The sequence below is a fragment of the Peromyscus maniculatus genome, chromosome 1, assembly GCF_049852395.1.
Source record: "Peromyscus maniculatus bairdii isolate BWxNUB_F1_BW_parent chromosome 1, HU_Pman_BW_mat_3.1, whole genome shotgun sequence".
NCBI classification, from domain to species: domain Eukaryota; kingdom Metazoa; phylum Chordata; class Mammalia; order Rodentia; family Cricetidae; genus Peromyscus; species Peromyscus maniculatus.
Genome location: NC_134852.1, coordinates 20,510,288 through 20,526,897, shown reverse-complemented (window position 1 = coordinate 20,526,897; position 16,610 = coordinate 20,510,288). Strand labels below are relative to the sequence as shown.

The 16,610-nt window shown below is 41.1% G+C and overlaps 2 pseudogenes across 1 annotated transcript; one reads left to right on the top strand and one right to left on the bottom strand.

The window, feature by feature from the left end:
- Positions 1–642: 642 nt before the first annotated feature.
- Positions 643–16,224, bottom strand: LOC121825880 (NACHT, LRR and PYD domains-containing protein 9B-like; annotated as a pseudogene). The gene is made up of 6 exons (XR_013051018.1): positions 14,663–16,224; positions 12,866–13,027; positions 7,440–7,604; positions 5,042–5,208; positions 2,372–2,542; positions 643–986 (listed from the first exon to the last, which is right to left on the bottom strand). The product of XR_013051018.1 is annotated as an NACHT, LRR and PYD domains-containing protein 9B-like (transcript).
- Positions 8,020–10,297, top strand: LOC102913180 (glycylpeptide N-tetradecanoyltransferase 2 pseudogene; annotated as a pseudogene).
- Positions 16,225–16,610: the final 386 nt, after the last annotated feature.

Below are 16,610 nucleotides of genomic sequence, written 5' to 3'. Positions count from 1 at the left end.
AGATTATTAAAATTAAAATTTAAAATATTGTTTAAATAGGACTGAGTTCTTTTTGGTAATTTACAGCCAACATAATAGTGACTAACAGTTAACATGTAAAATCTTAAGTTTTAGAGATTTATTATTTGTGTGTATATATGTGAATCTGTGTGCTTGCATGTAGGTGTCTGTGGAAGCCTGGAAAGCACATTAGATACCCTAGAGCTGGAGTTACAGGCAGTTTTGAGCCACACAATGTATGTGGTGGAGTTTGAACTCTGGCCCTCTGAGGAGCGGGGAGCACTTTAAACCACTGTGTTATCTTTCCAGCCCTTCTTTGAAGGAATAAAGGGTGAACCTTAGGCCTGATCCCTGGAACTTGGAAAAAGAATTTTTGAGATCACTTTTCCAAAAGTATGGATTCCTGATTTTAACTTTGGGGATTCTAGATATGATCTTTGTGCTTCCCATTTTCTGCATTGTGACATTGGTGTCTTTTAGGATCACGGCATGAACTACAGTTCAGGTGGATGTTCACTGCACTGAGAACACCACCAGTGTAGACATGTTACAAACATGACTCCCAACCAGAACTGTAAGAGAATCGGGGTCTCTTCATGTTCAAACCCCAACACTCTAAGACAGCCATTAAGGACTCATTCATGTTTTCAAACATGCTCAGAGTTTATTGAATGTATTTGTTATCTAAATATTGCAAAGTGGTGAGGGGAAGTATAAAGACGGATGGGGGCAGGACACTGTGAAAGAACAACCCTGGAATCAGCTACCAGTACCAGGTGTGCAACTTGGAACAGGGTACACAGGAGAAATATGACGAAGGAAAAGACGTTGTTTCAACATCTGTTCTGCTGTTCCATACCAGACAGACACCCCTCCTCTCGCTTTCCTCTTTGACCCAGGGACAATGTAAGATATCCAGTTTTTCCTTCGTTTCCACAGCTTGCAGTAGCATCTGTGACTCCTCAGTCAATGCAGATTTGTCCAGTCTGGAGTGAAAAAGACAGTGCTGTTTATTTTTATTACATTTACTAATTTGTATGTGTTTATACGGGCACATGCTACAGTGCACATGGAAGATCAGAGGTCAATTCATGGGAGTCCATCCTCCCCCTTCTACTATGTGGATCCCGGGTTGTCAGGCTGGACAGCAAGTGCCTTCACCCACTGAGCCATATCAGCATCCCAAGTTTTGTTGACAATCACTTGCCTCTCTTTACCTCTATGCTGACCTCCCTGTCACCCTTCTCTAGGAATGAATGAATAAATGTACCAAGTGTCAAGAGAAGGCGTGATTCTCTCCCAGAGAGCAGGGACCCTCTCATATATAGAGATGTGTAATATAAAGAATCTATCAAGATGTTAAGATTAAAGTTAAAAAACATTGAAGTATAAATGACTATTTTCAGGCATTCATTGTTTAATTGTCTAACCATGATGTTTATTATTCCTTATTCATACATTATAACTTAATACAGTGTTGGCTTTTCTCAAACTTGTGAATACTAGTATAATGTCATTGTCACCAATCTCATAATCTTAAGCCTCTCCCTTTTGTGTCCCTACTCACTTTCTATGAGATACTTAAAACTTGTCCTACATCTTAGCTCACCCATGAACATATCTGATGCTTATCTGTTCTCACTGCCTGTTCCACCCATGCCATTATCACTAAGCTTACCTAAAAAATAAAAATTACCAAACACTCATTATCTTTACACTTATATTTAAAAATCTATTGGTTTATTCTTTGATAATTTCATATATAGAGAGAATGTATTTTGATCATATCCTTTCCCCATTCTCCTCCACATTCCTTTCCTAACTTCAAGTCCTTTTCTTCTCCAATAGCTCACTGAGTCTAAGTTGTGATGCTCACAAGTGTGTGGATGTAGGTGCATGCTCTGGAGAATATGCAACCTACAGGGCCCACATCCCTGAAGAAAACTGACCCTGTTCCACAGGGGAGATTTAATGTCTGCTGCTGTAAACATTGTCAAAATCCCATGACGAAGGAGACCACAGACCCTAGGGGGAAAGCTATTGTGATTCCTGTGGTTCCCTTAAATGGCATGTTGTGAAATTATCATCTAAATGTTTACATTTATACCCATAGATTTGTACTCACAGCCTTGGTCAAAGAAGTCCCCTTTTTTTGTCCGCCATAGGTAGTGGTTAATGCAGATTCACAACTGGTCAAAAATGCTGAGAGCAAGTGAATATGAATGCTGAGCCATAGATGGGTCATGAGTGGTCGGCTTCACCACAGACTCTGTGGAGACACTGACATTCACACAATTCTCCCCTCCTACTTACTCCTCAACACCAACATCCAAAACCACATTCCCCATAATGGATGAGAACACAGCCCTACCATAACTCCTGAAGGGTGCACTTTGGGTCCTTCAAAGCTTCACACAGAAAGTTCAATCCAGTATCTTCCAGGATGTTTGACCCCAGGTCAAGAAGAGAGAGGTATTTGTTGCACAAGAGGGCTTTGGAGAGATGGCCACAGGCATTGAAGCTGAGACAGCAACACGACAACCTGCAAAGAGGGTCACACTTCAGCAGCTCACTCATTGTCACAGCATCACATGCCTCTGCAAAGACTGTCATGTTCTCCTTATACTGAATCTCCACTTTGCATGAAGAAATTTTGAAATGGGCTGGTGAACTGGCTCCACATGCAGGTAAAGGCCCTTACCACCAAGCCTGAGGACCCTAGTTCAATCCCACATGATGGAAGGAAATAACCAACCTCCATAAGTTGTCTTCTGTCCTCCATATGTGTGTGAGTATACACACATGATGGAAACATTTTTAAACAAAAGTTTTGAAAACCTGAGGTTGTAGATCACCACAAATGTTTCCAAAATTGACTGATTTGTCAACTTACTTGCAAAACAATCAATTAATTCTTCCACCAATATCAGAAATTCACCATGCATGTTGCAGAATCCTGCCCTCATGAAATATCTTCCATTACATTTTTAATTTCTTTTTGTTGTCCATGAGTGTGTATATGTCTCTGTGCAGGTGTATGTGGATGTAGAGGTCAGAGGGCAAGCTCAGGTGTCACACTCTGGAACACCACCCACCTCCTTTGAGACAGGGTCTCTCACTTTCTGGAACTTATTTATTAGACATGGCTGGTTGTCCAGTGAGCCCTCGGGGTCCTGCTGTCTCCACTTCTGCAGTGTGTCACCATGCCTGGATTTTTCACATGGGCTCTGGGAATCAAACTCAGGGCATCAGGCTAGAGTGGCAAGGGTTTTACCAACTTAGCTACTACCCAGCCCAGTCTTGCACTTTTCTTTTAAATATTTTTCCTCATCCTGTTACTTGTGTGGGTTAAAGGCTAGTGTTTTAAAGACTAGATAATATTTGAAATAACTCATGCTTAATACAGTTCTTTATAATTACTAGTCACCATGTGTAATTTAATTCAAGCTACTCTATAATAACTAGTAATTAAATAACTAAATAATTTTGTCTTCAAAAGCTATTTTTTTCCTACCTCTCCTGAAATATCTTTCAACTTTTTGTAATGCATCTTTCTTCTTTTCTTTTACAAGTTTTACATCAGGAATGGAGACATGATGCAGCATTTAAGATCACTTGCTGATCTTGCAGAGGACTCGGGGTTCAGTTCTAAGCACCCACATAACACCAACATGATACTCACAAGTCTCCTGTAACCATAGTTCCAGGGGGTTATTGACCTCTTCTGGCTTCTGCTGCTCATGCATTCACATGGTACACAGTTTGAAAATTCCACAAGTGCTCTCATGTATCCAGCCCAGATCGAAAAACAATGGCACTGAAAGTATTATATAAAATATCTCCAAGGCATGTGCACATATTTTATATATCATGCAAATAAATTTCATGTTTGGAATTAGGGACCATTACCAAGACTCATGATATGCAAATATTCCAAAGGAAATTTAAATGGAACATGGATCATTGCTGGTCTAGTCATAAGCAGTTCATGAAAGAGCTACTTAATCTGCACTAGTTTTCTTCCATAAATAGATGTCTCCATAATGGTCCATATTCACTGTTCTTACAATTTATATTCATGTTCATGTCTGTAAGCTGCACGTGTACATACTACTGCATGAATACATGGTCAGAGAGGACACAACTAATTTTGTGTTTGTATAATCTTTTTCTTCTACGAACCCAGGTATCTTTGAGTAATTCCCCATCCCAAGGCCTTTGATTGATAGAACAATAAAGTTATTTACTATGGCTTCCCTGGGACAATAGTCTGTGGTGGGTAGCTGTTTGAACCATACCCTGAAGCATTGACCCTAGTGAGGCAGCTGTAGCTGTTACACCTGCCTATGACCTTGAGGAACATGCCCCTGGGGCATCGCCACCCAGGGACTCATAAGACCTAGAATGCATATATGCATCTGTCTCTTGGTTGCCTCATGGTTTGGATGCTGAAGTCTTGGACCAAGACGTTCAGCGTGGGACATAGCTCAGCTCTCCTAGACTATGATAAATCCCTTATGGTTGTGAGTTAAACCCCAAATAAATTCATTGATCATTAAATAAACTCCGTGGATTGCTAGCAATTAGATCCCAATATTAGTCTGGTATTCTGCTACCATGAGCAACCAACCTCAACCTCAGGGCAGGAGATAGTTTACAGTGACTTAGGTAAGATGGAGGAAGCTCTGCCTTGAAAAGGAATTTTTTTCTTATTTATATTCTCCTCTTGCCTGGTATCCAATCTCTTCCCAGGGGGGAATGATTTCCCCCCACCCATAATAATCATATTCATTAAGCTAAAAATTATATATAGGGAATTTCAGAGCTAGTATTGCCTTATCTAAAGTTGGTCTCATGGTGTATCTGTTTGCATTTGCTCCCACTTATTTGGCAACTGAGGCATGGACAAGTGACTGAGTCTAGTGACACATCCCTTGTCCTCATGCATTCCTTAGTGGGTATTTGACCACTTTTATGATTGCTGCACCCATGTGCAGGGTTCTGCAATATCTCCAGGGCATGCTCTCCCAGACCAACTCACATCAGTGTCTCCAGGACACAGCTTGGATGCTTCAGGATTCACACAGTAACATCACTCATTTGTTCTTCAAGGGGTTTTCAACCAACGAGAGATGTTTCACCTTGCAGTAGATTAGAGAAGTAGCAATCATGCCACAAGCCTCACTTGAGATGTCACATTTCCCCAACCTACATGAGAGATACACATCACAGGTTAGGAATAACATCTTCAGGTGATCTATGTAAGACTACCTATTGTTCAAACAAATGACCCAGATTCTAATACTGTACATACCAGTTCACACCTACATCATAGGCTTATTTAATTCATAAGTATAATTCTGTGACTATCATTGTGAATTACAGAGTTCTACTGATTGGGAATAAGCCCAAGCCAGTGGTTTTCAGATATGGGTGACTTTTACTCTGAGATCCATTTGGAAATGCTGGTAAGGTTATGGGTTGCCACAAGAACTAACAGAGAGATAGGGTGTTACTGGAATGTAGTGGGTAGAAGTCCTGCCCTTAAATGCAGAGATAGACTCCATCACTAAAATATGGTCTGTAACCCAGTATGTATGATTACCAATATCACTGTAACACACACACACACACACACACACACACACACACACACACACACTTCTTGAGTCCATCACAGTGATCCTCCACTGCAAATTTCAGTTAACAGTTAGAAAGCCCATTGTGTTAGACCTGTGCTTCTGACATTATTAAAACCTGCTCCTTGTGTTTAACTTACAGAGGAGATCATAAAACTTATGGGTTTTGCTATCTCCCTTGTCAGTTTAGTATATTCAAAAGATCTGATGGAGGATAATAGAAACAGATCACGAGCATGAAATAAGATCTGGAAGGATCCCAAGTACGTGAACATTGCCTTATGGATGTAGAGTGCTCCATATGGATATATTTGCCAAACTAGAAGACCCCTGGTTATCCTTTCATCCCATCACTGTCATAAAACACCCTGACCAAAGCAATTTAGAATTAGCAATTAAGAAATGGTTTGGCTTATACTTCCAGCTCACAGTCCATCATTGAGGAAGTCAGAGCAGGAACCCGGATGCAAGAATCATGAAGGAGCTGCTTGTTGTTTAGTTAGCTAGACTTCCTATAAAGACCAGAACCACCCACCCAGGGAACCATGCCTCTTCATAGCAGACTGTACCCTCTTATATTAATTAACCATCAGGATAATCCCTCACAGACATGCCCAATCTGATAAAGACAATCACTGAATCAAGATGTTGTTCTTTGAGTCAAGGTGACAGTTAATACAAAGCAGGATGAAAATAATCCAAACTTTTTGAGATTTTTTTAATTGAGTCTTTATCATGTAAACATGATAGGCTAACTCCAAACTAACATTCTCACTGAGGATGGGGGACGAGAATGACAGTTACAGAACATGGTTCCAGCTTGGTTCTTCTGGGGACTGGTCACTATGCAGTTGCCCACCAAAGACCAGACCAAAGAATACAAGTTGATCCTATCACCTGGAGAATGCCAAGAGGTGGGAAGCTTTGTGTCAGGAATCAAGGCAACAGTCCAAATATCAGAAGAAGTGATTCTGCCACCATCACCAAGCTCTCACGAAATGACAAAGGTTTGTAATTCCTGTACACAGCCAGAGGAAAAGACTGCAATGCAAGTTTCTCAGCATGAGCCGCCATACCATAGCACCAATGGTGATAAACTCACTCTGAGCTATCATGTAGCTTAAGCCATTTCCACATTGCCCTGCAGTTGCAGGGCTTCCTCCTATTTTCTTCTTAGCCTCCTGTCAAAGGCCATGTGGAAGTTTTGCTTACAGATTGTTGCTCTGCTGGTAGTTTTCACAAGGTGCCTCTGCCTGTTGACCTCTGATTTCTACAGGTGCCCTGGCCCCCACACTTAGTAAACGAGTGTAATACAATCCAGATATGCTATTATGTTGGTATTCAAGCCATTAGAAAACAAAGGAAGTCATCAAAATGCAAGGGGAAAATTTTCCGAAGGGAGTGGGAACCAACAGCACACAAGTGAATGTGATCGAAGTACATTATAAACATGGGCGAAATGGTGTCATGGGGGAGGTGGAGAGCGGATCAGCAGGTAAGAGCACTTGCTGCTTCAACAGAGGACTGGAGTTCAAATTCAGGAACCCACATTAGATAGCTCACAGCCCTCTCTGGCTTCTGAAGGTACCTACATACAGACACACACACACACACACACACACACACACACACACACACACACACACACATTTTTACAAAGAGAAAAAGAAACTATCATAATGAAATTCATTTTGTGTAATATGTGCTAATGCAAGTCAGAACTTTCAAAGATAAACCTTAAAAGTGATTTTAAAAGTAATTTTAATGAAACTGCTTAGTGTAGACAATGCACTGACTTACAGTAGTTCCTGCACTCTGCATGCTGGGCATTTCAGCACAGAGCACATATTTTCAACCACATCATCGGAGAGATTGGTGCCATACAGGTTCACAGATTTCAGGTGAGGTAGTGGAAGAAGAGTATGAAATAATGCACCATCTCCAAAGTTAGTCATGAAGGGACACCTGTGCACTAAGGCCAAATGGCAAATTATACCAGGATGTGGGGGTACATGGCCAAGCAACTTGTAGACATCCCCTTCCACACTTTGCCTCACAAACTATGCTTGTTTGGGCATTCTAGTTATCCATGTCAGGCAGCTCATGATTTATTATAACTCTCACTCCAGAGGACCCAATTCAGATGCACACATACATAGACAATCAAAATAACCTTAAAAACTAGATTTTTAGTTAACATTCATTGCAGTCTCTAGAACATAACCAACTCCTGTTGGCTGTGTACATGCACACACACACACACACACACACACACACACACACACACACACACACACGATGTATAAACATTTACAAACCCCTATATAGAAAAACCTCAGGGCTCGGAGCACCGCCTCCCCAGCCGCTCACAGCCACCGCGATGGCAGAGGACAGCGAGTTTGTGGCCAGCCAGCAGAGCCTAGAGCTGGACGACCAGGACACGTGTGGGATAGACGGAGACAATGAGGAGGAGACCGAACACGCCAAAGGAAGCCCTGGAGGGGATTTGGGAGCAAAAAATAAAAAGAAGAAACAGAAGAGAAAAAAGGAGAAGCCGAATTCTGGGGGTACCAAGTCCGACTCTGCATCTGACTCCCAAGAGATTAAAATTCAGCAGTCTTCAAAACACAACGCCATCTGGCAGCAGATTTCAGCAGGAGCAGCCATGAAATCCCACCATACCTATTCAGAAGCTACAGGACATCCAGAGAGCAATGGAGCTGCTGTCTTCATGCCAAGGCCCAGCCAGGAACATTGATGAGGCCACAAAGCACAGATACCAGTTCTGGGAAACACAGCCAGTGCCCAAATTGAATGAAGTCATAACATCTCATGGTGCAATTGAACCAGACAAGTACCTGCCAGGAACCGTATTCTTTGCCACAAGGTTTTATGTGGGACACTTTAGACTTGAGTAATGCTGAAGTGCTGAAGGAATTGTACACATTGCTGAATGAGAATTATGTGGAAGATGATGACAATATGTTCCTCTGCGACTATTCGCCTGAGTTTCTCTTGTGGGCTCTGCGTCCCCCAGGCTGGCTTCTGCAATGGCACTGTAGGGTCCGAGTGTCTTCAAATAAAAAGCTAGTAGGTTTCATAAGTGCCATTCCAGCAAACATCCGAATTTATGATGGTGTGAAGAGGATGGTAGAAATCAACTTTCTTTGTGTCCATAAGAAACCGAGATCAAAACGGGTAGCCCCAGTGTTAATTCGATAAATAACTAGAAGAGTGAACCTAGAAGGAATCTTTCAGGGTGTGTATACTGCCGGAGTGGTTTTTCCTAAGCCTGTGGCCACATGCAGGTATTGGCACTGATCCCTAAACCCCAGGAAACTGGTAGAGGTGAAATTTTCTCACTTGAGTAGAAACATGACCTTACAGAGAATGATGAAGCTGTACAGACTTCCAGATGTTACAAAGACTTCAGGCTTGAGACCAATGGAACCGAAAGACATCACAGCAGTCCGAGAACTCATCAACAGCTGCTTGAAGCAGTTTCATCTAGCTCCAGTGATGGATGAAGAGGAAGTGGCCCACTGGTTCCTCCCCCGGGAGCACATCATTAACACATTTGTGGTGGAGAGTCCCAGTGGGAAGCTGACTGATTTCCTGAGCTTCTACACACTCCCCTCCACGGTTATGCACCACCCAGCTCACAAGAGCCTCAAGGCTGTCTATTCCTTCTACAACATTCACACAGAGACACCCCTGCTGGACCTCACAAATGATGTTCTCATTATAGCCAAGTTGAAAGGATTTGATGTATTCAATGCACTAGACTTGATGGGAAATAAAACCTTCTTGGAAAAACTCAAGTTTGGTATAGGAGAGGGGAACTTACAGTATTATTTGTACAACTGGACGTGTCCAGGGACGGACTCGGAAAAAGTTGGACTTGTTCTACAGCAGATGGATATGTTACTTCTAGAAGGCTGACATTCTCATTTGTTAGTACTCTATTTAGTGAGTCCTGGAACTGCCATTCCAAAGAAGAATAAAAGCACAAGTTGAGTGAAATTGCAGTAGTTGCTAACAATCAGAACAGATGGCCAATAGTACACATTTCTAGTTAGGATGTCGAAGCCAAACTCTGCTGTTGACTGATGTGTGGGAGGGATGAAGGTGTCCACAGAGCTCTCATGGTAAAGAGAGGATGTTGTCCTTCCACTCTAGAAGTGGGGCTGCTTCTCTATGAACCAAACAGAAGTGGTGTCATCATGTTAAGAAAACCTTTGCTGTTAGGAGAGTCACTGCTGCTTTTCTGTTTGTTAAGTGGTGATATACTCGTATAACAGAACAAGGATCCATATGTGTATCACCTTACATGCTACTGGGAATGTTTATAGAATTGACATGTGGTAGATAATTATGTATGGAGCAATATGAAAATGTACCAGTGGCTTACACATTTATTATTCCATAAGCATAGTAGCCAAATCAGCAAACACACAGGTCTATACCATAAGCATAGCAGCCAAATCAGTAAATATGCAGGTTTGTCCTTTGATCTTCAGCAGGTTAGTGGATTGTTTCAAAAGCAAAGTTGGGGCAAATGTTCAGCATGCTCACTAAAGAGTACACACCTGACTGACCAGACCTTGCGGCTGCCTGCAGTCTCATTTCTCAGCAATGACAGAGATGTGTGAGGGAAAGGAAGTAAAATCTCTAAAGTCAGATTTAATGCCCAGAGGAGTGTAGGAGTGCTGTCAGCACACAGATGGTCTGAATGTTTTTATTATGCACAATTGCACATGTCCCTTTATGCTGACTTTAATTTATCATGAAAATTGTCATGCTAATGGAAAATGTTACTTGTAAATACGTATTCATAGTTTTGTTACTGATGTTGTTTTTACCTAGAATTTGAAAAACAAATTTCACAGTGTATATATATGTGCATGCTGCCACTATCCAAGGGAAAAATAAAATACTAAACAAGGCCATTGTATAGACTGGCCTTGGAGTCAGATGCCACTAAGTAGATACTTCTTCCTGTCTTTACTCCAGTGCCTCTGCTCCACTCCAGAACACTACTTCAGACAACATAGCATTTCCTTCCCAGCTAGAAAGGACTCACCAAATGTTACTTTTAGGTCGAGTCTCACCTGTTGGCTGTTCTGTACAGCTCACAAGCTGACAGTGGTCGTTAATGTTTTGAATGGTTGGGGGAAATGGCCCAAAGAATGACAGTTGTAGCATGCAAATCTTATGAAGTCCAAGTTTTATCAGAATAGAGCCACATCTTCATTATGACCTACCTGTGGCTGCCTCATACTATGAAAGGAAATCAAGTAGTTGTGACAGACTGGAATGTATTGCCTGCAAAGTTAAAATATTTGCTATCTGGCCTCTTACCATGTTTGTGGACTAAGGTCCTAAGAAGTAGGCCACAAATTGTGCCATCCTCGATGGCACCACTAGAGGGTGGTGCAGAAGTGGGACCAGTACTGTTCCTAAAGACACATGGCGGATTTCTCATTTCATATGGTCCATGCCCAGCTTTGTGACATTTTTAACAGAACACCTTCAGGAAATAAAACTATCTATTCATTGGAACACTGTTTAAAAAGACAGCATTAGGTAAGCAAGTTTAGTGAATCTGGGTTTACAGCTCTTTGGGAATTGTCTCACTCATTTTTTATCTTATACAAATTGAGTTTTCAGTCAGGAATTTTTTTTCATGGGCTTCTTTACCTCATGAGAAAAATGTTAAACCATCCCTTTAGCGATTTGTTTACTGCACATTGCAGTTGTTACAGAACTCATCACTTTAAATACACCAATAGTTCACATTAATGTATTTATAACTTAAGCACATGACCACTCGACATTTTACAAAATCAGTAACCAATGCAACTGCTCAGATATAAAATAGCTGTTAAAACCAAATATAAATGTGACAGTCTCCAGAGTTGTTTTTAAGTTACACTGCCCTGTCTTTATATCCAAAATGTGCTATAAGGTTTCTTTCCTTCACAAAATGGAAATTTGTCAGTAAATGGAACAAAGGTGGCACAGCCCATGAGTTCAGCCAGAACTTGGAGTGACAAAGTTTTCATATCCTATGTACTTGCTCCTAAATTACAGAATGACTTTCCAGACACATGGTAGATTTCACATCCAAAGCACTGACAGCTCCATTTCCTAGTCTGAAAGACCAATTGAATCTCTCTTGCTACATTTCACCTAAGTTGCTACTGTAATTTTTGCTGCTAGTTTTGGAGGTTTGTGTGTGTGTGTGTGTGTGTGTGTGTGTGTGTGTGTGTGTGTGTGTGTGTGTGTATGTGTGTGTGTGTTTTGTTTTGGTGCTGGGGATCAAGCCAGGGATTGTGTGCTAATAAGTACATGTTCTACCACAGAGCTGTACCCCTATTGTACTTTTGATAATGTTCAATATTGCAAGGAACTTAATAATGTACAGGGAGGGAATTCTTATTGAAATAACCATATCAGGATTTTTTTTTTGTATCAGTCAAGCCTTTCTCCATGCCGGTGTCAATGCTTACCTACAAAGAAAGCCAAATTACTACAAAGTAAAAATGGTATGCCGCTTTTGAAGACAGTGTGCTGCTTAGCATTTAGTGTCTCTCCCTTACAACTAGGACCTTCTCCAGTTGTTTCATCCACCTTATTAGACCATGTCTGTGGCCCATTTCCCAAGTTTGGTAGAGAAATATTAAGTGCTTCAGGAAACAAGCAAACATTGTACCAGCCTTGAAAGCAGCCAATTTATACATGCATGGACATTAGTCTCAATAAACTTCAGTTTTGTTAAAGGAAAGAAAGAAAGAAAGAAAGAAAGAAAGAAAGAAAGAAAGAAAGAAAGAAAGAAAGAAAGAAAGAAAGAAAGAAAGAAAGAAAGAAAGAGAGAAAGAGAGAGAAAGAGAGAAAGAAAGAAAGAAAGAAAGAAAGAAAGAAAGAAAGAGAGAGAAAGAGAGAGAAAGAGAGAAAGAAAGAAAGAAAGAAAGAAAGAAAGAAAGAAAGAAAGAAAGAAAGAAAGAAAGAAAGAAAGAAAGAAAGAAAGAAAGAAAGAAAGAAAGAAAGAAAGAGAAAAGAAAGAAAAAAGAAAGAAAAAAGAAGAACCTCAGATATGTGGCTCTTGGCTATTACTTTTGCTACTTTGGATTTAGTTCTGCGTTTATTTATGCATTAGTCTCCTCATGGAAGAGATAGAATATCTTCTATCTACTTAAAGGATTGATGCCTATGAAACTTATGACAAGCTTTGAAGCTTAAACACAGTCAGAGGATTCTTAGATGATGGATACATCGAGTCACAGAGATGCTTAATGGCAGTTTCATTGAAATTACAGCTGTCCAGATCCAATACCTGCAAGTCCTGGAAAATTTTGCACAACATACTCTAATATCTTATTGCCTTTCTGCAATGAGAAAACACATCATTATTCTCTGGTGCCTAAATTCAATTCGAGACATTCCTAAGTTAGGCAGATCACTCCCAGCCGCTCAACGAGGCACACATGGTACATAAACATACAAGCAGGCAAAACACTTATATGCATTAAATAAAAATAAATAAATCTTTTTTAAAAAAGGAAAAGGAGCACCAAGAGACAGAGACAGAGAGGAGAGACAGGGCCCTGTGTGCTACAAAATGTCATCTTCTGGGCATGGTGTAGCCATTGTGGTCTTAATCCCATAAGAGCTATGGATACCTCCACTGCCTTCACAAGACCGGGCCTGTTACCAGTCAATCAGAAGCTGGGGAGAGCCTCACACAGCTCTGCCCCTCCCTGCTAACATCATGACTACTGGTGGATTCTCAGGGAGGAGCAGCCATCTCCAGTTTTGTACCCATAAGTCAGTCCACCAGGGTCTAATGCACAGTTCCAAACCCATACACACACTGATAGCCCTCGTTAAACTCAACAGCTGACACAACAAAAAGACGTGAATGTGAGAAAGGAGCTGATAAAGAAGAAGTTAGTGTGATGGGGTGGAAGGGGAACAGAATAGAGTAGAAGGTGAGAATAACCAGAATGCATTACCTATAGGTATGAAATTGCAAATGAATACATTGAATAAAAATTATAATAAAGAAGCATGGCTTGATATGAGGTGAACTAGATTGAGTCTTTGGGAGACTCATTGTTAATAGCTACATATCACTGTTGAAGACACCCAGCCTTCTCTGTTCTCTAGGGTCTCCTCTTGAAGTGAGAAAACATGATTTCTATGTGAATTCGGGTAGATATTTGGGACTCCTGAAAGAATAGCAAACTACGCCCAATGATATCATCAAAGATGCTACACATTTGAAAGATCAAGTATGAGCTAGCAGCCTAAAGCCAATGCAAAGCAAGGCAACTAGATCAATGTAGTATGAGCACAGCCTCAAACCAGACACGAGTTCCCAGAATCTTCTCCAGTGTAGTCACCAGGACACTAAACACTCTATGGATGAAGGAAAAGAGCCAGACACTGCAACAAAGCTGCTCACATTTCCACCTCACAACTGCCTTGTCACAAGTTTGTTCTTTGTATAAATGGAGGAACTCAAGACACAACTTCCCAGGGCCACATAGCTCCGAATGGCAGTGCCAAGACTCAACAGATAGGCTTCCTGACTATGCCATCTAAACACTCAAGCATAGATGTGTAAGAACTTAGGAAATGCCATGCTGGAGAGAGGGATCAGTGGGTGGGAGTGTAGGCTGTGCAAGTGTGAGGACCTGAGTTCAGATCCACAGCACTGACCTAAAAAGCTGAGCATGGTGGCTTGAGGCTGTTGCCCCAACATTAGAAGAGGGAGACGGGTAGACCCTAGTATTCTGCTGGCCAGTTAGCCTAGTCAAGATGGTGAGTTTCAAGGGTGGTGAGAGACTCTCTCAAAGGGTGAAGGCAGAGGACAACAAAGAGAGCCACCCCACATCTTCCTCTGACTTGTTCACAAATTCATATGGATACAGCATGCACACAAACACATGTATAAAATTATGCATGGACGCTAAGGCAAAACTGGAAGAACTGAAGACAAGCTTCAGAGTTGTGCTTACCTTTTGTTGTATTCAAGGTCTTCTAAGTTATCATCTTCTGGGTTATAGATTTCTGAAAATACTGTGTTGTATATGCAGATGAAGTTTCTTTAATTTTTGAGATTTCAGCAGACCATATGTAGCCTCTGACAATGCATCAACATTACTAATATCAACAGTCATTTCTTCAAATAGATCCATCACATCCATTTCAAAGCTTTCTTCCTGGTTGTTAAGTAGTCTCTCAAACAAACTCTGGGCATTCATCAGTTTCTCACTACACTCTGCTTGACTCAAACTACTAAAGCATTTGAAGATTTCCTGTTTTATCTCTTTGGATGGTATAAAACCAAAGCGTGGTTTCAGTATGTCAGTGACTTTTTCACTGGCAATTCCAAACACAAATAGCCCTGTCAGGAGCCATATGGTTTGGCCATGAGCATAAACTTCTCTTAGAAGTTGGGGTAGGCTCCAATGACAGAGTGAGCTGTGCCTCTCTCTTGTCTGAGGAAATAGAACAGGGCAGTGAAATACGACTGTAGTATAGGATGGGAAAGCATGAAGTTGTCACCTTGAGTACAGAGAAAATTCATTCCCAGCCACACTGCCTCCTCAGATTCCAATATTTCATTCTTCCTGAGATCCTCACACTTGAACACAAATACCTGTTTCCACATTGCCTCTACAGCCAAGGTACACAAGGTCTTTGATGGTGCTCTGTTCTGATTAGGTGGACAATTGTCATACATTGATCTGAATGAGCTCACTATAAAGCTTGTGTAGATAATCAAATCTGTTACATCAACTAAGCTTATTTCCTCTCCCCTGTCTCATTGCCACTTTAAAATACTACAGGACACCCAGCATATATAAGGATCTCTGCATAAAGTGAGTAATTGTTGACTTGTTTTTAAATAATCAAAGACTTGTAAGCCTTTCTAGTTACTGCGCAAAGAAGCGCATACAATAGAACTTTGTGGTCTCGTCAGTGAATCCATGAATAGTTATCTCCCTTGGATACCTCAGCAAGGGATAGATTTTTTGGTACACTTGGGTTTCCCAATTCAAGAAGCAGAGAGGATCCTGGGAGCATTACTTCCTGTAGCAAACTGCTGAAGACAATTTGTGTCGGCAGCATCTTGCCCCAGTCATTGCACAAGTTTGTCCTGAGTTCCAAGTCAAATTTCAGGTATTCAAGTCCCTCCAGGATAAACAAGATTCTCTTTGGATCAGATCAGATATCTTCCAGTGTCTCTGAAGACTCAGACAACTTAGTTAACATAAGCTGAGCTAAGCTCAACTCTCTGATATTGTTAAGTGTGATGAGAGAGATGAAGAAATCTATTCTGCCATAAGTTTCCTGACACCCAGTCCAACATTGCTTTCCTTAAGAAAGTAGTTTTTCCTTTTTTTTTTACAACCTAGTACAACTGCAGTGACTGGATCCACCTAACAAATACTTCTTGCAATGTCTTGTACTGCTCTTCTACACTTTTTTGGTAGTTTTCATCATCCATTTGAATGAAGGTCTCATTGGATCATATGTGTTGAAATGTAGTCTTCATAATCTCTTTGTATGGACTTCATTTATCTGAGTTGGATGAAATCAGAATACAAGGCAGTTAGGAATCCTCCTGAGAATAAATCACAGTTTGTTTGTTTTTTCTTAAATACACTTCTGGTCCTGAGGAAAGAAGAAAAGGAGGAGAGCCACCCACCTCTTCCCTTGCAATAAGTTTCCTTTTCCCTTCATCTGATATGGTTTTTCTTCCTGTTACACTACAAATGAAGAATGGTTAGGCCCCACCCTAACCCAACCAACCAACCAACCAACCAACCAGTTCTTTCTATACCCACACCTCTAGATAGAGACCTCTACTGTATGTAGCTCTTTCTGTGCTTGTGAGCATGCATGGGAGAGTTGACTGACTCATGGCCAACTCAAATCCCTATACTAAAGGGGGTACAT